This window comes from Paroedura picta, chromosome 10, assembly GCF_049243985.1.
Source record: "Paroedura picta isolate Pp20150507F chromosome 10, Ppicta_v3.0, whole genome shotgun sequence".
Taxonomy (NCBI): Eukaryota; Metazoa; Chordata; class Lepidosauria; order Squamata; family Gekkonidae; genus Paroedura; species Paroedura picta.
Window position 1 is genome coordinate 78113640 of NC_135378.1, and position 19824 is coordinate 78133463.

The following is a 19824-nucleotide window of genomic DNA, read 5'->3' on the forward strand; positions in this document are numbered from 1 at the left end:
GTGTTTTTGCACATGTTAAAAAAAAAAACCCAAAGGGGGAGGGGCATGACGGGAGGCGGGACCACCCACTCTCCCAAGAAAAATGCAAAACAAATGCCGTGATTGTCCTCAACCGAGATGCAAGAAAACCACAGATGCAGAATGCCTGGCACAAATTCGGAGTCTATGTTTAGAATCTGATGTGGTGAGACAACGCCAGCAAATCAGAGCTGGGGCGTCCATCACAGCGGGTTTGGCGGGGAAGCTACATCTTTCTCAAAGTTTGATAAATTCTCAATCAGACAATAAGATTCCACACGTCTGCCGCGTAGAAAGAATAAAGATCAGAAATGCATTGTGCCATTGGGTCAACTGCACTGATCAGAAACGATACACAAAAGCCTGTCGAACCACAAAAGAGCTCTTTATTAAACAGACCGCAAGAGATTCACAGGTGATTTGCATCTACATATCATAATTGTTAATGAGGAAATGAAAGCCGGAAGCAGGCAAGAGTTTTCCATCATGCCTAAGAGCATGTTGGCCTGTGTCGGCTTCACAATTGAAATTCAATGTGATTTTCAGCACGCTCTTTTGTACGAAAATAATCTCCCAGTTTTCTCACCTACGTCTGGCATAGACTTTCACCGGAAACAAAATCCGGAGTGTCCTGCATGGGGATGGGGGTGGTTGTAGTTAAAACAGGTGAGCTGAAATGTTGCAGAAATTCTCCAAGGAGATTCATTCATCTGAGACAAACCAGGAAGACCCCTTTGATACTTGATGTTGCTATTAACAAGCAGGGAAGCGGGTGACAAGATACCTCACCACCCCTGAAGACCATGCAGGGATATATTGTGGTTAGTCTGGCCTTTCTGGAAAGTTAAGCACAACCTCTGGCGAGAATGAAGATTTGGTGCCATGCCTTTTTCTAGAGCATCTCAGTGTCCATTTGGAAGGGGTTCACCCTACAGCAGTGGCTCTCAACCTGGGGGTCGGGACCACTCTGGGGGTCAAACGACCCTTTCACAGGGGGGCCGCCATCCACACAACAGTCTTGCAGGGTAGATAGAAATAGAGCGTTTGTCTGTCTGGAGCAGCGGAAAAGAGTGAGATCAGCATGGTGGGACAAGAGGCGGAACTGAATTGAGAAACCCCAGGGGGGAAAAACAATTTATCTACAATCATGAACAATGGATCTTCACGCCATTGGTCAGTTTTGGTTTAATTTCTGTGAAAGAACTCTTGCAATTTTATTTAGGCTTTGTGGAATAGGATGCAGTGATATCGACTAGTTTGCGTGGATTTAAAATCAAAACATTCAGCATTTTCGTCAGCTTAAAGGCACAGTGTCCAGATTCCCGGAAAATAGGCTCAACAGTGTCTGATAGCAAAAGTGACTAATGGTCTGAGGTGATTCGTTCAAAAGTCATACGATTGACAAGCAGAAAGGGCAAGTCAATGCCATGTACTTAAATGTACAGTTATTAACATTAATAGCCACTTAATTTGTCTGTGTTCACATCCGGACAACTTTTCAGCATTAATGAAAGGGTTTTCGGCTCTGTGCTAGAGCTGACCCTTTTGCTTGTAGTGAAGAAGACAAGCTGGGGGTTTTATACCCCGCTTCAACTACCCAAAGGAGTCCCAAAGTAGATTACATATTTCCCTTCCTTTCACCACAACAGAAACCCTGCGAGGTAGGTGGGGCAGAGAACTCTGTAAGAACAGCCCTAAAAGAATCACAGAATCATAGAGTTGGAAGGGGCCATACAGGCCATCTAGTCCAACCCCCTGCTCAACGCAGGATCAGCCCAAAGCATCCTAAAGCATCCAAGAAAAGTGTGTATCCAACCTTTGCTTGAAGACTGCCAGTGACTAGGCCAAGGTTACCCAGCTGGCGACATGTGGAGGAGTGGGGAATCAAACCTAGCTCTCCACATTAGAGTCTGCCACCCTTTACCCCACATTGGTTCTCAGACGGTCCCGATACAGCCTCTGGCCCTAGAGCAACTGCAAATAAAAGATCTCACACAGAAAAGGTTAGGAAATGATATGCTGGATCTCTGCATAAGACTCCAGGAAGCTGCAGCAAGCAAATCATACTGAGCTAGATAAACCAACATTTTGATTTCATCGGTGTATTTCATTCCCAGCATGGCCTGCTCTGTGGATATTTCAATCCAGACACTGAAGCCATGAACACACAAAACAGATCTTTCTACAAGACTGAGAAAAGCCACAGTTTTGAAATCTTTAAAGGGTGGGGTGGTTTAAAAAACACAAATAGCAGCAGCACATGTACCTTTACGAAGTGAATGCTCTCTGAGATTCCAGCAGCCACTATGGGTGTTGCTGGATGTCCATCTCAATGTTTCCAACCTTCAAACCTTGGCTTCTGCCAGTAAAAGGCAGGGGGAAGGAGCAGAGCCCTTTCTGAGCTATTTTTGCAGCACCGTTCACCCCTGGCCTGGTGGGAGGACTCACTGGGGCCAGGCCAAGAAACAGCTCCAAGGCAATTTGTGCAACTCATCCAGGTGCCGCTCACCTGGACCCAGCCAGACTCCCACGATTTGCCTGGACCCAGTGCCTGTCACACCACTCACCTGACCCACTTGCTGCCACTTGACTTTGGCAACATGGCAAGACTCTTCCCAGGGAGAAATTTGTTGACTTATAGTTTATAATTTTAAGCATTTTACAACCAATTTTATCATGATGCTTGTGTGTTTATTGTATCTGTTTGTAAACTGCTCTGAGCCCTTGGGAAGGGCGGTATAGAAGTTTAATAATAAATAAATACAATGCTCCTCTTGGTTGAATGTGTGCGTGTGTGAGAGGGGGAAGGGAAGGGAAGGGAAGGGAAGGGAAGGGAAGGGAAGGGAAGGGAAGGGAAGGGAAGGGAAGGGAAGGGAAGGGAAGGGAAGGGAAGAAAGAAAGAAAGAAAGAAAGAAAGAAAGAAAGAAAGAAAGAAAGAAAGAAAGAAAGAAAGAAAGAAAGAAAGAAAGAAAGAAAGAAAGAAAGAAAGAAAGAAAGAAAGAAAGAAGTGGTAATCAAGTTAGTATATGTGTAGCTTAAGAGTCTCTTGTGGCGCAGAGTGATAAGGCAGCAGAAATGCAGTCTGAAAGCTCTGCCCATGAGGCTGGGAGGTCGATCCCAGCAGCCGGCTCAAGGTTGACTCAGCCTTCCATCCTTCCGAGGTCGGTAAAATGAGGACCCAGCTTGCTGGGGGGTAAACGGTCATGACTGGGGAAGGCACTGGCAAACCACCCCGTATTGAGTCTGCCATGAAAACGCTAGAGGGCGTCACCCCAAGGGTCAGACATGACTCGGTGCTTGCACACGGGATACCTTTACCTTTACTTTTTACATGTGTAGCTTAGTCCTTTTTAAGCCTAGCCATTATACAAGTGACCAGTCTATTACATAGGGCCCTGGAACCTGAAAAGGGCCATAGCCAACAAAAAAGGAGTTGAGAACAGCTGGTCTACCTGCCAAGCAGATGGTCTACTGTTGAGCCATAGTGTCTCCCAGATATTTAAAACAGATCCAGGTAAACTTGCAGCTCAGTGTCCACATGAGTGAACCTTTACTAGTGCAAAGTGCATATTAAGCTTTTCCAGGAACAGTCTATGGGCTTTGTGCATGTTTTTAATTTTATAAGGTGCGCACAATAAATGTTCGCCTAACTGTGTTCTTTGCATTGTACAGACAGCTGACCTTTAGAGTCCTCACCGTTTTTTCAGGGAGGGTGTTTTGCTCTCGTTATCTCAAGTTTTCTCTCCCCTCTGCGTTTTTCTTTCTTCCACAGGAGTTATGCCACAGATACCTTTACTCCCATGCAAGAACCCGTGTGAATGCTCATCACTGCCACTTTTAAAAATTTCAGGTGCAATCCACCACAATATCCTCCTGCACCACCTTCTATGGCAGGGGTAGTCAAACTGCGGCCCTCCAGGTGTCCATGGACTACAATTCCCATGAATTGTAGTCCATGGACACCTGGAGGGCCGCAGTTTGACTACCCCTGCTCTATGGCTACAAATAGGCACTGCATAACACTACAGAGGGCCGGACACATTGCATAGCCCCTGGTCATTTCACCTAGCCGAACATTCCAGTTTTCAGCCTTTACAAGTGCAGAGGCAAATCTGAATATCAGATTCCCTTCATCTCTGACCGGTGTCTAACGAACCTTTCCAGATAAGACTCTGCCGATTCCTTACCCCAGAGTACAATGAGCACCCCCTTCGGTCAAATGCCCACTTATACATTGACGCCACTCAGACAAAATGACCGGGATGGAAAACAAATGTCAGAGCAAGCATTAGAATAAATACGGTATTTTCCCCCACATAATTAAGGGTAGCAAGACAGATGCTCTATATTTCTCTTTTCCAGCTGTTGCCCTTTTCCAAGGGCAGCCACTGTAAGTAATGTAAATTTTCTTAAAAATGCCTGTGCACTTCCCGACAGTGAGGCAAAGCACCAGCCACCTGTTCTAATTGGAACACCGAAGACAGAAATGCAACACAGCAAGCAGGGACACCAAACTGCCTTTGCAGAGGGGCGAAAGGGAGAGGGGAGGCTCTCTTAATATTCCAGTCTGAAATGTAACCCAAGGCAGGTGCCCTTTAAATCAGGGGTAGTCAACCTGTGGTCCTCCAGATGTCCATGGACTACAATTCCCAGGAGCCCCTGCCAGCAAATGCTGGCAGGGGCTCATGAGAATTGTAGTCCATGGACATCTGGAGGACCACAGGTTGACTACCCCTGATTTAAATGCTCTCTGACACACGTGGGAGCTGTTTATCCATGAGTGGTTTCCCCACACAGCAGCAAGGACAACATTTAAAGGACATCGCACACAGGTGCAAAGCCAAGTTTATGATACTGAGATACCAACTAGAAGCATGGGAAGAAGGCCAAGTGTGGTATGCACCAAAACAGTGTCACAAGGAAGGGGGGAAGCCCGAACCACTATGCAAATAGCTAGGGGGATAAAGGTGTACCTCAGAATCTCAAACAGGTCACAGGAAGGAGGAGAAGGAAAGAGGGGGGTGGATGCTTCTAGAAAGAGACTTGGAGTCCTAGCATGCAAATCTGTTTGTGCCACCTGCTGGGAACCACTTCCCCTTTCCTCACATCAAACCCACAACAAACAAAAAAGCCCTGGAAGGAAGCTGCATTTATGTAAATGGGTTTATGTAAAGCCAAGGAGGTTTCCGCAGGATGACTGTTTGCTTCGGTTGTTCGGGAAGGTACGGTTTTGTTAAAGGGTTCTTCTTGCAAGGATACCCTCCCTCTCCCCCTCACTGGTTTCTCTCTCCTCTGTTTGTTAGCCGAACAAAACAAAAGGTTTCATGTGTTTAGCTGAATGTGATTTTCAGCTGCTCCTGTTTTTATTTAGTTTAATTGTCAGCGAGGCTCAAAAATCTGGGAAATGAAAATGTTTACATAAGGAGAGTTTTCCCGCAGTTGTTCTCATGACAAATGCCTGTTTCTCCAAGAGATTAATGAACAACCAACCCCAGGGTTTCTCATCTACAATATCCCGTGGAGATCATCTTTTAAAAATAAGGAATGCAACTTCCTGTATTCAAGTCCAGTAGCAGTTCAAGACAAGAGCCTCTTGTGGCGCAGAGTGGTAAGGCAGCAGAAATGTTGTCTGAAAGCTCTGCCCATGAGGCTGGGAGTCCAATCCCAGCAGCTGGCTCAAGGTTGACTCAGCCTTCCGTCCTTCTGAGGTCGGTAAAATGAGTACCCAGCTTGCTTGCTGGGGGGTAAACGGTCATGACTGGGGAAGGCACTGGCAAGCCACCCCGTATTGAGTCTGCCATGAAAACGCTGGAGGGCGTCACCCCAAGGGTCAGACATGACTTGGTGCTTGCACAGGGGATACCTTTACCTTTAGCACTTTAAGAGACCAACAAATTTTGGGGGGTTTAAGCTCCCTTTGGAAAGAGGGCTAAGACTTCCATCTAAGAATGTTGGAGAAACTTTTTCTGCCTCTTCTTCACAGGTATGTGAAGTTGATTTCTCAGTGAACACACTTGGCATTGACAGCAAATGCAGTTTATTGAGGTAGCAGTATGAAGCTCATGATCATTCTTGCTGAAACTAAGTTGATAGGCAATACCCTGATCAATATAACTCCCAAAAGCCCACTCCCAGACACACGTGGAAACGCCCCAACAATGAAAATCTGGATTCCCCCTGTTCCCAGGGGAAAGGGCAGTCATTGGTCTTGTAATCAAATGCACACTACATCAATCATACAGGGCTGATCCAAGGCTAGTCCCAGCAATAACGCTCAAGTTTCCCGCTCCCATGATTCCCTCGTGTGAAGCAAAAATTGACAATCAGACTGCACAAAACAAGAAAGATGCAGTTAAGAGCAGCAGCTTCTAATCTGCCGAGTCGGGTTTGATTCTCCACTCCTCCACATGCAGCTATCTGGGTGACCCTGGGGTAGTCACAGTCCTGATAGTGCTGTTCTCATACAGCAGTCCTATCAGGGCTCTGTCAGCCTCACCTACCTCACAGGGTGTCTGTTGTGGGGAGAGGAACGGAAGCCGCTTTGAGACTCCTTCGGGTAGTGAAAAGCGGGGTATAAAAACCAGCTCTTCTCCTTCTAGACTTTCCCAGGCCCACTCAATCATTTGACAGTCAGTTGACGGACTTCCCCCCACCCATTTACCAATGGCAATACAGTGACAGCTGGCATCAACAAGCGACTATCAATATGGCACTGATGCCTGGCAAAGGACAAAGTCAAATGACCATGGCAGGAGGCTGGCAAACTGGCAGATGCTGACAGTCTGTCCCTCGCTGCTTTTTATTTGTTTTCGTTATTAATGGTCCCCCTATTTCTGGGTGACTCAAGGAGGATTACACATAGTGAGTCAGTACAGTTAACAAAATGGCCCCTTCAGTCAGCAATGCATTAGGATTTTAGGAGTTTGGAGCTGCCAGAAAGAAACCAAAGCAGAGCCTAAGCACTAACCCGACAAATTAAGCAGTGCAGAGTTTATATGGCAGGACAGACCACCGGCCCAGTCACTTAACCAAGTAAGTCTGCAACCCGTTTTGCACAGTGCAATCCTGTTATCTACTCCGAAATGCCCTCTTGCAAAGTTCGGTTTTGCAGAGTTGGAGGAAGGCCAGGGGAACAGGAGCTTTCCTGACCTCCTTGGGACGGACATTCCACAAGGTGGGAGGCACCGTGGAGACAGCACGTGTCCTGGCACTCGGTGCCCTTGCCCATTGGCAGGCTGGCCCCTGCAGAAGCCCCTGTGGACATGAGCAAAGTTGGTGCGGTAGGGCAGGGGCAGTCAACCTGTAGTCCTCCAGATGTTCATGGACTACAATTCCCATGAGCCCCTGCCAGCATTTGCTGGCAGGGGCTCATGGGAATTGTAGTCCATGGACATCTGGAGGACCACAGGCTGACTACCCCTGCGGTAGGGCATAAGGAGACGGGTGGTCCCACAAACAAGACCAGCCAAGGCCAAGGAGGGCTACGTAGGTGTCAATACTTTAAAGCAGGGGTGGCCAACCTGTGGTCCTCCAGATGTCCATGGACTACAATTCCCATGAGCCCCTGCCACCAAATGCTGGCAGGGGCTCATGGGAATTGTAGTCCATGGACATCTGGAGGACCACAGGTTGACTACCCCTGCTTTAAACGGAGCAGCTGATGGAACATCCACAGAATGGACATGATATGCACTCTACGTTTAGTTCCTGCTAATAGCTGAACTGTGGCATTCCGTCCTCCTCTTCCCTTTGCTATTCTGCTGCAGTTGCAATCCACTAGAGAAGCGGCAGCGAACCACCCTGGCAGTGGAAAAGGAAACCGGCCACGGTATTGTACTGATATGGAGATGGATGGACATTGGCTCATAGCCAACAAAACGGCTGGTGGGGGATGGCACAGCTGTGGTGGTCCTACCAAGGCAATCAGTGCAGGGCTGCTTTGTATGTTCAAAAGTCTGGGATCCGAGGTATGTTTCGGGTCTTACGGATGGGAAGAGCCAAGCCACAGGACACAGCTTTGGGGCCATTTGAGGGAATCGAGGATCCATCTTCAAAGGGCCACTTCCCCAATTATTTTTCACTAATTGGAGTCCTGCCGTGCTTTCCGTCCTCAGGACTGCAGATGCTCTACCTGTATGCATAATGCACGTAGCTGTCGTCCGGGACTGCCTGTGAATTACAAAATCTTTATGCGGCAATTCACTGTGCCAGTGTCACCAGGGGCCTGTCTCTGTTGAAAGCCCACATGCTAGGCTCTAGGCAACTACCAAGCCCTGACACAGGTGTAAAACATACCGGCAGTCGATGAAGAAGAATTCATTCCGTTTTAAAGGTTGAAGCAAGCAGCACTAGATGGGAGAACTAGCAAATGGACAGTGAAGTCAATGGGCTTGCCAAAGTGTAACCGTTTTCAGGATACCACTGAAAATACCCCCAGGTGTAGATATTGTGTGCCCTCACCTGTGTAGCCCAGGCTAAACCGATCTCATTGGATCTCAGAAGCTAAGCTGGTTGGCCCTTGTTAGTATTTGGATGGGAGGCCAGGGAAGTCCAGGGTTGCTACAAGGAAGAGGTCAACGGCAAGCTACCTCTGTTCCTCTCGTGCCTTGAAAACCCTACAGTAAAGTAAAGGTAAAGGTATCCCCTGTGCAAGCACCGGGTCATGTCTGACCCTTGGGGTGACGCCCTCTAGCGTTTTCATGACAGACTCAATACGGGGTGGTTTGCCAGTGCCTTCCCCAGTCGTTACCGTTTACCCCCCAGCAAGATGGGTACTCATTTTACCGACCTCGGAAGGATGGAAGGCTGAGTCAACCTTGAGCCGGCTGCTGGGATTGAACTCCCAGCCTCATGGGCAGAGTTTTCAGACTGCATGTCTGCTGCCTTACCACTCTGTGCCACAAGAGGCTCTTAACCCTACAGAAGGTGTCCAAATTGTGGCTTTCCAGATGTCCATGGACTACAATTCCCATGAACCCCTAGCATTTCACCATAGGCTAGTAGTGTCTTTCCACCATAGGGGTTTCCTATGATTCTGATGGAAAGTGCCATCAATTGGCAGCCGACCTATGGCAACCCCATAGGCTTTTCAAGGCAAGACTGGAAGGGAGGTGGATTGCCATTCCTGCCACTGCGTATTTCAAGTCTTACCACTGCCTCTTTGGTGGTCCCCCATCCAAGCATGAACCAGGGTCAACCCTGCTTAGCTTTTGAGATCGGACACGATTGGGCTTGCGGGAGCCACCCACAGCAGTATATACTGTGAAACTATTGCCTAATTCTGCCTTTCCACCACCGCCTTCGATGTTGAACATCCAGAAGAGGGAGAATGGGGGAAGAAACTGGCTAATACGGAAAGGTCCACCCAGAGGTACACCCTCCAAGAAATGGATGGTGGGTTCACACCGGGGAAATCTTCAGGGAAGGCTAAGGAAGAAATCTGTTCTGTACTCCCTGTAAAGACAGTTCAAAAACTACACCGGACAAATGAAAGAAAGAAAGAAAGAAAGAAAGAAAGAAAGAAAGAAAGAAAGAAAGAAAGAAAGAAAGAAAGAAAGAAAGAAAGAAAGAAAGAAAGAAAGAAAGAAAGAAAGAAAGAAAGAAAGAAAGAAAGAAAGAAAGCAGCATACAGGCTTAGAAGAAGTCCAATGTCAGGGATGAATCTACAGCTTATAAGACACTTGAAACCAAAACATTGGGGGACAAGTTCATATCAATAAGTGAACTACAGCACTGCCTTTTGGTCTTCAAGTCCCTCCCTGTGACTGATGAGTCACAATGCTGCCGTAGTAGCAGCTGCCACAACAGCCGAGTTCTCCTTTCTTTGCAACTCTTAAAAACACGAGAGCTAAACTGGGCAGCCATGTGCTCTCTTGGCTCTTAGCCCTAACCCCCTCCCCACCTGCCCTTCCTGCACCCACTGCTTAAAGTTCCTCTGAACTTTAAGCTGCCTTCCAGGACTGCTCTCTTTCCCACTCGCTGTCTCGCTTCTGGCTCCCTCGCCACCCAATATGGTTGTTGCTACTTCCATAGGGTCTATTAAGAAGAAGAAGAGTTGGTTCTTATATGCCACTTTTCTGTACCTGAAGGGGTCTCAAAGTGGCTTACATTTGCCTTCCCTTTCCTCTCCCCACAACAGATACCCTGTGAGGGAGATGAGGCTGAGAGAGCCCTGATATTACTGTCAAAACAGCTACATCTGTGCTGTGGCGAGCCCAAGGTCACCCTGCTGGCTGCATGTGGAGGAGGAGCAGGGAATCAAACCCAGCTCGCCAGATTAGAAGTCTGCACTCCTAACCACTACACCAAGCTGGCTATTGCAAGTGTTGAGGCCCAGATTTGAGGGGTTGGGGGAAGTAGTGCTGGAGGCAGGAGGGAGGCAGTAGCAGCATAGCTAATCAAATCAAGCATCTTCTCTGTACGCAAACCTCTTGTGTATTCTTCTGAATAGGGAAGGTAGGGTGGAAAGCAAGTCTTTGGGGGCCGACATTATGTCTCCGCAGCCTTGAGAATGCACTGTACAGCAGAGCATAACAGTCTTGGCTAATCGGTATATGGCTAACAACTGCTCCGTGGTGCATAACTGACACACTCAACTCTCTCCAATCCATACAAGAGCATCCCAGAAGGAAGAGGAGAATGCCCTGCTCTAGAACTTTTCCGGCGTTCCATCTCCCCGCCGTATTTTTGCAAGAGCAGCTAAGGTTGCGGGAAGCGATGTCAGGACATGCGCTTCATCTATTTGCGTACGAGTTTTACATCCCACCTTTTGATAACGCCGTGTGCTTATCTGTAAACATCACAAGATTCTAATTAACTCGTCCCATTCATTGGCAGATTGCTCTGCCTTTTCCTAGCATGCATTGCACTTCTCTGTGAGATGAGAAAAATAAAGACACACAAACACACACACAAAAAAGAAAACACTCGTGCCAGAGTGTGGCAGAGGAAATGCAGGTTAGACGGTGTGAACCCATGAATGTCCAAGAGATATAATGGCACGGGGAAATCTTTTCAGTTGTCTGAAAGGACCCCCCCCCCAAAAAAAATTGCTATATATTTAATTCCTATCAGCATCTCAGAATATCCATTTGGGGGGGGAGGGGGGATTTTAAAGCTAACAAATCCGTAACCCGCATTGTACTGCAGTTATTTTGGAAATTGAATCCTTCCACACCCACCCCGAAATGTCATTAAAAGTAACCACAATAGTTCTCCTATTGAAAAACACCATCGTTTCAGATTCCTCAGGTCTCCTACGATTACAATCAAAAGAGCTTATTAGAAAGTATATCCGAGCGATCTCTGTTATCTAAGAAAGTCTTCCGTTTGAGTAAGAACACACATTAAAAAAGCTATCAGAAATCTAATGCGGAGCATTAATACAGGAAGTTCAGGATGCATAAAGATTATATAGATTTTCCCTCCTACTTTAAATGTGCGTTCTATTTTTAAACTCCGGCACAGCAAAAAGGTGAGGTGCGCGGCTACCGGGTCCCTAGCTGGAGCGGACATCCCAGAACAAAATCTTGTATGCTGCTTCCCGGACTTTTCCAGGATTAAAACGGTCCCACAAGATAGCTGTTGCTGCTCTCTCCTGGGTTATGGTAAGAAAGCTGGACCCACAGGGGTAGTCAAACTGCGGGCCTCCAGATGTCCATGGACTACAATTCCCATGAGCCCCTGCCAGGGGCTCATGGGAATTGTAGTCCATGGACATCTGGAGGCCCGCAGTTTGACTACCCCTGGAATAGCATTTCCCTTTGCCACGGTTTTGTCACTGGGGCACATCCCCACCCCCAAATACAACCTACCCTGTTTCCAGAAGCAGCCAGGATCCGCACCAGAGACACTTCCAACGTGACACTCCGCTGTAAGCAAATATAGAAGGGGTAAAAATCAGAGAGAAAAAAAAAAGCCCTGTACTTTCCACAGTTCAAGGGGGAGCGCTTCAGATCCGAGAACGTCTCCGCAGCTTCAGCCAGGCGGTTTCAAAAAGGAAACGCAGACAGACCAAATTAAACTGTCACCGGCGTAACAACGCTGGGTGGGTTATTTCCCCCCCCCCTTCCTGAGGAATGCCAATGCCATCCGTAAGCTTGCAGGGGACCGCGGCCGCCTCCGCCACAAGGCACACAACCGGCACAGGGCTGTCCTTGTCCGAGGAGCAAGCCCTAGAATTTAAACCAGGCGACTGTGTACAAAATGTGTAAATACACAGCGCGAGAGGCTGAGGAAGCGCACAAGGCCGGCCCTCAGGAATTGGAAGTGGGTTTCGGATTTCACTCTGCAGTTGGCAGCTCCACAGCAGGCAAGCGGCACTGCTGGGGAACTTGGAGAGAATCCCTTCTTAGCCCAAGAGCTCACGCCTCAGGTATCCGAGGCACCCTGAACCACAGGCACCCTCAGTCACGCCGGCCTGCTCACATTTGCTGGTCTCCGGTTAACTGGCTCTGCTCAGAAACTTTGCCTTAAAAAAATGTTTTTTCTCCCTCAGAGCAACTCAGGTTTCCCTCCCCCAGGTGCTGAAGGCTTCCAGAATCTACACCTGGCATGACACCCTTTCATGTGCTTCACAGTACTAATTGTTATTTCCTGGGGTCCTGCACGCTTTCTCAGATGGAGACCTATAAGCCCTCGGAGAGAGATCGGGTGCCCCCAGGACTCTGCTCTTGGCCCTATAAAAGACCCGGCTTCATTAGGGCTTCACGGTGAAGAAGAAGAAGAAGAAGAAGAAGAAGAAGAAGAAGAAGAAGAAGAAGAAGAAGAAGAAGAAGAAGAAGAAGAAGAAGAAGAAGAAGAAGAAGAAGAAGAAGAAGAAGAAGAAGAAGAAGAAGAAGAAGAAGGTTCTTATATGCCGCTTTCCTCTACCCAAAGGAATCTCAAAGTGGCTTACAGTCGCCTTCCCTTTCCTCTCCCCACAACAGACACCATGTGAGGTGGGTGAGGCTGAGAGAGCCCTGATATTACTGAAGAAGAAGGAGAGTTGGTTCTTATATGCCGCTTTCCTCTACCCAAAGGAGTCTCAAAGTGACTTACAGTCGCCTTCTCCTTCCTCTCCCCACAACAGACACCCTGTGAGGTGGGTGGGGCTGAGAGAGCCCTGATATTACTGAAGAAGAAGGAGAGTTGGTTCTTATATGCCGCTTTCCTCTACCCAAAGGAGTCTCAAAGTGACTTACAGTCGCCTTCTCCTTCCTCTCCCCACAACAGACACCCTGTGAGGTGGGTGAGGCTGAGAGAGCCCTGATATTACTGAAGAAGAAGGAGAGTTGGTTCTTATATGCCGCTTTCCTCTACCCAAAGGAGTCTCAAAGTGACTTACAGTCACCTTCTCCTTCCTCTCCCCACAACAGACACCCTGTGAGGTGGGTGAGGCTGAGAGAGCCCTGATATTACTGAAGAAGAAGGAGAGTTGGTTCTTATATGTCGCTTTCCTCTACCCAAAGGAGTCTCAAAGTGACTTACAGTCGCCTTCTCCTTCCTCTCCCCACAACAGACACCCTGTGAGGTGGGTGAGGCTGAGAGAGCCCTGATATTACTGAAGAAGAAGGAGAGTTGGTTCTTATATGTCGCTTTCCTCTACCCAAAGGAGTCTCAAAGTGACTTACAGTCGCCTTCTCCTTCCTCTCCCCACAACAGACACCCTGTGAGGTGGGTGAGGCTGAGAGAGCCCTGATATTACTGAAGAAGAAGGAGAGTTGGTTCTTATATGCTGCTTTTCTCTACCCAAAGGAGTCTCAAAGTGACTTACAGTCGCCTTCCCTTTCCTCTCCCCACAACAGACACCCTGTGAGGTGGGTGAGGCTGAGAAAGCTTGGTTTCTGCTCCAAACACAAGCCACTGAGCTTGCAGTGATCCTTTTAAAAACGGTGTCATTAGCCACTTGCAGAGTTGCTTTTCCCCCACGGCTTGCCGCCGATATTTTGCTAGGGCAGGAAGCTGACTAGGGAGAGGTCAAAAACTATTTTTCTCTTCCTGGATTTTTTATTTGTTTTTCCCCTGCCCTTTTTATATTTAGAACCAATGCACTGCAATAACAATTGCAGTTATGGATTTATGGAGGCCTTCAATTGTTACCGTAGGCTTAGAATGCTGCGGAAGATTCCAGGGACACGATCCTGCCTCTTTAAGGAAACAGTGCAGCCTGTTAGAGTGGGTTGCCAACTTCCAGGTCAAGCCTGGAGACCTCCTAGAATTATAACTGAGCCCACCTAGAATTATTTATTTATTATATTTATAAGCGTGCCACAGGCTACCGAGAAAATGGCTGCTTTGGAGAGTGGGCCATGGGGCATACCCTGCGGTAGGGTTGCCAACTTCCAGGTCAGGCCTGGAGATCTACTATCATGACTGATTTCCAGGCTCTATAAATCAGTTCCCCTGGAGAAATCAGCTGTTTTGGAGTGTGGACTATATTGCATTATACTACGCTGAGCTCCTTCCCCAGGACCCTGCCCTCCCCAGGATCCAGCCTCAAATCTCTAATGATTTTGGAATCTAGATTTGACAATCCCCTGCCAGTGTCCACCCCCTCCCAGTATCTTACCCCCTACTCCCTGATACCTGAAGTGTTCTCCAGGATTTCCCAACCCACAGCTGTCACTCTAGTTGCCATGTGGCTTCTGGGAACTGGCCAAGGGTGGGTGGGGGAACTAACATTCACCAAGCGGAGGCCTAGGCCAGCGTCCCACTGACAGTCCCTCTAGTTCAGTGGTTCTCAACCTGGGGGTTGGGACCCCTTTTGGGGTCCATGAACATCTGGAGGACCACAGGTTGACTGCCCTTTTCCCAGGGGTCGTGGTAGGGTGAACAACTTGGCCGGGGAGGGGAGGTGCCACCACTGTTGCTGAGAGATCAGCATGGTGGGACAAGAGGCAGAACTGAACTGAGAAACCCCTGGGGAAAAAAAGGGGTTTGATTTATATACAATCATGAACGATGGATCTTCATGCCATTGGTCAGTTTTGGTTTAATTTCTGTGAAAGAAACTTTCATAATTTTATGGTTGGGGGGTCACCATAACATGAGGAACTGTATTAAAGTGTCGCGACATTAGGAAGGTTGAGAACCCCTGCCCTAGTTCATACTTATAAATAGCTTTGCTGAGAAGAGAAACCGCTTTTTAAAAAATAGAGGCGACAAAAATTCTTAAAAGTCTGAGTGACTTGTTCTGGAGGGAAAGCAGAAGGAAGTGTGCTCTCAGAAGCAGGAAGTCTCCAATCAACCCAATCTGGACACAGGAGGAGATTCTTTGAAAATACCAGGAACTGCCTAATCTAAGTGCATTCGGTTCATGCCTCCTCCCATGCACTCTGTAGGACAAGGGTAGTCAACCTGTGGTCCTCCAGATGTCCATGGACTACAATTCCCATGAGCCCCTGCCAGCAAATGCTGGCAGGGGCTCATGGGGATTGTAGTCCATGGACATCTGGAGGACCACAGGTTGACTACCCTTGCTGTAGGATATCCTTCTCGTGCCTTTAACTTGTGTAGATTGCAGAGCTTGCAAATTCTAACAAAATGCCTACATCGGGTTAGGTTTGGCGAAGATTTTAGCAACTCGGAGGTCAGTGACAGAGAGAGGAGAAAAAAGTATGAATGAATGCATGGGGAAGGGCGGAATCTACATAATGAAATGCAAAAGGCACAGCTGGATCCCTCCACTTGCCTTAGGCTTGGTTTGCTGCCAACAACAGTCTCCGAGGGAGGCCTCGCCAAACTGACATAACTAACAGAAACATTCCGCAAGTGGGGTGAGCAGACCTCCAACCGCATGGAGCAAGGCAGCTCTGATGAGGTGGAGGGAATCAGGAAGGAAACCTCCGGGTTACGGATCACGGCAACGGGCGATGAGCATGAAACAAGTTCTTTTCTTCTCGTTTCCCCTACCGCCGTCCTTTTCCTTCTCTGTTTGAGTGGGAAAGCCGCATGAATGCACAAAAGTGTCTTGTTTAAAATGATAGGGAATGGGCTGCTTGAAAGCAAGGCCACTCCAGGGAGTATTGCAATTACGCAGAAAGAAACAAGGGGCACTGCAGAACTTCCTCCATAAAGACAGCAAAGACCCGTCAGAAAGAAGAAAAGGGCAACATGGATTCTGGAGGTTCCTAATGGGGAGACAGAGAAGACACCTCTGGAGATGTGCTGGTTTCATGACATTCACATGTGTTGGGCATGTGGTAACTCAAGTGCCTCCTGGGCACACGAACCAAATACATTTGTAAAGCTCAGGAACAAATCGACATGCAAATCTGCCAGGAATGCTAAAATTGGGCAGCAAAAAAGGAAAGCCACAATAGCTGTGTTAAGGGGAGGAATGGTATATACATATTTATTTGTTTTATTTATTCAATAGACTTTTATTCTGCCCTGTCTCAACCGACTTGGGGCAGCTGACAACATAATTTAAAATCGCATAATATTGCAGGATGTTCTAAAATACAACATAAAACCTCATTTAAGTTAAACGGATTTCAATCTGCAGTACAAAACTGTACCAATTTAGCAAGGCTATTGTCGTGTTTGCAGACCTGCCAAGGACCGAGCTCAAGATCCGAGGCAGGACCGTAACCCGGCATTCAATCAGCCAATGGGGTGGCTAGATCCCAATTCCTGAATCCAGTCAGTTTGAACATAAACTGACCAATAGCGTGAACCAGTGGGAAGATCCATTATGTTGCACTGTATTTAAGTTGGGGGGTCTTGGTAGGGTTTCCAGGTCAGTTTTTGCCCCTTGTACCCTCTAGCTGGGGTCACAATAAAGAGCTGAAATGAACTGGTCTCTGAACCCACGAATTTAACAGTTATATACCTCTCTTTCCCTTAGCCTTTTTCCTAAAAAATGACAGATTTCACTGACATCCCACCACCACCAATGAAACTACCAGAAAACGCAGGGAGATGTAATTATTATGGTGGTACACCTATGTACATTTACCGGGGAATAAGACCTATTGATCTCAACAAAAGTGATTTCTGAATCAACATTTGTAGACTCAGGGAGCAAGAATCACTTAACCCAGGGGTAGTCAAGTCAACCTGTGGTCCTCCAGATGTTCATGGACTACAATTCTCATGAGCCCCTGCCAGCATTCGCTGGCAGGGGCTCATGGGAATTGTAGTCCATGGATATCTGGAGGACCACAGGTTGACTACCCCTGACTTAATCTATATGACATCCTCATATGTTTATTGGACGTGAATTGTTGGCTGCCAGCATGAGCAGTGGGTGGATCAGCTGCACTGGATGGGAGACTCCATCTTTACTTGAAAGCAAGATGACCCCAGATATAAGACGCTCCTCCAAAAAATGTTATTTTTAAAAGCTTTTGTATTGGGCACAACTATAACTTCTACAAGAGCCTCTTGTGGCGCAGGGTGGTAAGGCAGCAGACATGCAGTCTGAAAGCTCTGCCCATGAGGCTGGGAGTTCAATCCCAGCAGCCGGCTCAAGGTTGACTCAGCCTTCCATCCTTCCGAGGTCGGTAAAATGAGTACCCAGCTTGCTGGGGGGTAAACAGTCATGACTGGGGAAGGCACTGGCAAACCGCCCCGTATTGAGTCTGCCACGAAAACGCTAGAGGGTGTCACCCCAAGGGTCAGACATGACTCGGTGTTTGCACAGGGGATACCTTTACCTTTATAACTTCTACATGAATTTAAAATATTTTATTTATTCATTTATTTATTATTTGATTTCTATCCCGCCCCTCCCGACAAGTCGGATCGGGGCGGCTCATAATAATGATCAAAACAATAACAATAAAACCCCCATAAAAACCCATAAAAATCCCTTAACAATTCAGTACAGATGGTGACCTCTTATTCAGTACAACTAATCCCGTCCCTCCCTTCATCTCCTACCCCTGTTCAACCAGAGGGTCAGTTGTCTTCCGTTGGGAGCGAAGCATCAATAAGGTGACCCTATTTTATGGCTTCCCTGGGAGAGGGAACTAGCATTGTATTCTAGCAAATACTGCAATGCACGTATTCAACTTGACTCTTGAGCTAAGTGACTTCTAAGTGTTACATCCGCCGCATGGAGCACCACCATGGAAAAGTATTTTTGGCAGCCTTAAGAGGCACTTGAAGATGTATTCGCACTTTGCCTCTCTCCAAATATCTGTCAGACTAGCACTGACCAATGGGATTCAGTGAGTATTGTTTTGGAGAGAAGCAGCCTGGCCAGATGTCACCTATTTTACAGGGACTCTTATTCCAAAAGTGTCTCATGGGCTCCTAATGTGGTACTCCTAAGTGCCCCATATAGCAAGGGAAATCAGCAATGCCAAGACTCCAACTCATTGCACATCCAAAATGGCTGCTTGCTTTGCATGCCGTTCTCAAAATGGTGCAAAAGAGGGCCGGTTGGATGGAGATATCCACATTAGAAAAATGCGACCCCTTAAACTATCAAAAAAGCAATCTGCTTTTGTTTACGATAGTTCCAATTTATTGAGGGAAATGAATAAATTCAGTTATTAAGATTCAATAGATATTATCTTCATTTCTGTGATGCCAAAGTTATAGGCATGAAAACATAAATCAAACCAACTGAATATTAATAACTGAATTTATTCATTGATTTTCAATACATTGGAACAATCATAAACAAAAACAAATCACATTTTTGATAGCCAACTGGTCAGATTTTACTATTTTGGATGTTCAGGGCTGGAGACGAGATGGGACCCATGGGACCCCTCAGCCAATGAGGAAGGCTGGCTATGGCCCCGCCCCTTATGAACAGCATTTGGCAGAATGGGAGTTAGAAGCTCTCAGCTGGAATTTCATCTAGGCACACTGAATAAGACTCTAGCAACTGCTCCCTCCTCCCTCCGGCTTCAGCAGGGCGGTCTGTAGCTAGGTCTGGGGTGTAGCCAGTATGTATGCCAACCTACCTGGAGTACTGGTTTCTCTCATCTGGAAATGTAATAGTACCAGGCTGCAACGACAGATCTCTTAGCCACACATTGTCAAATAGTTAATAGCTGCGGGTGGCCCTTCCCATGCGGATTTTAAAAAATCTAGACAAGGAAGTCACACGCTATTGGAGTATATGTTTATGCAAGCCTGGGGGGAACCCTAAGTTTGGAAAAGAGAAACTAAACTAAACAGAGAAGGCTAAAAAAAAAATTCCAAACATGAAACGGTAACATCTGTGCATGCCTCAACCTGGATAGCTCGAGCGAGCCCAATCTCCTCACATTTTGGAAGGTAAGCAGAGTCAGCCCCGGTCAGTGTTTGGTTAGGAGACCTCCAAGAAATACCAGGGTTCTTAGGCAAAGGCAAGCAAAGGCAACACACCTCTAGTCCTTTCTTGCCTTGTAAAACCGACAGGTTCATCTTAAGTAAGCTGCAAGTTGACAGCAAAATCGAAATTCTGCACAAATAAATGATTTAGAATCCTAGAGGTGGAAGTGGCCATACAAGCCATCTAGTCCAACCCCCTGCTCAATGCAGGATCAGCCTAAATTATATGTATTTGTCCAGCTCACCACCTCTTTGGCAGCCAATTCCACTGCTGAACTATTCGGACTGTGAAATTTCTTTCCTGATATCTATCCAGCACCGTTCTACACATAGTCTAAAGCAGGGGTAGTCAAACTGCGGCCCTCCAGATGTCCATGGACTACAATTCCCAGGAGCCCCTGCCAGCAAATGCTGGCAGGGGCTCCTGGGAATTGTAGTCCATGGACATCTGGAGGGCCGCAGTTTGACTACCCCTGCTTTAAAGCAATTCTGTGGGTCCTCTCCTCTCCTGACAACAGGGACCTCCTCCAAGTCACAGCCTTTCAAATACTT

At 47.3% G+C, this 19824-nt stretch overlaps 1 protein-coding gene across 2 annotated transcripts in view; it reads right to left on the minus strand.

The window, feature by feature from the left end:
- The window catches only part of ARHGAP24 (Rho GTPase activating protein 24), a 361634-nt gene that overhangs the window by 305005 nt on the left and 36805 nt on the right, over positions 1–19824 (minus strand). Inside the window, exon 2 of one of the 2 annotated variants that reach the window (XM_077300988.1) lies at positions 11832–11888. The exons of the other annotated variant lie outside the window; for it this stretch is intronic. The gene's annotated coding sequence lies outside the window, so the exon portion shown is untranslated. The remainder of the gene's footprint in view (positions 1–11831; positions 11889–19824) is intronic. 2 annotated transcript variants of the gene reach the window in all.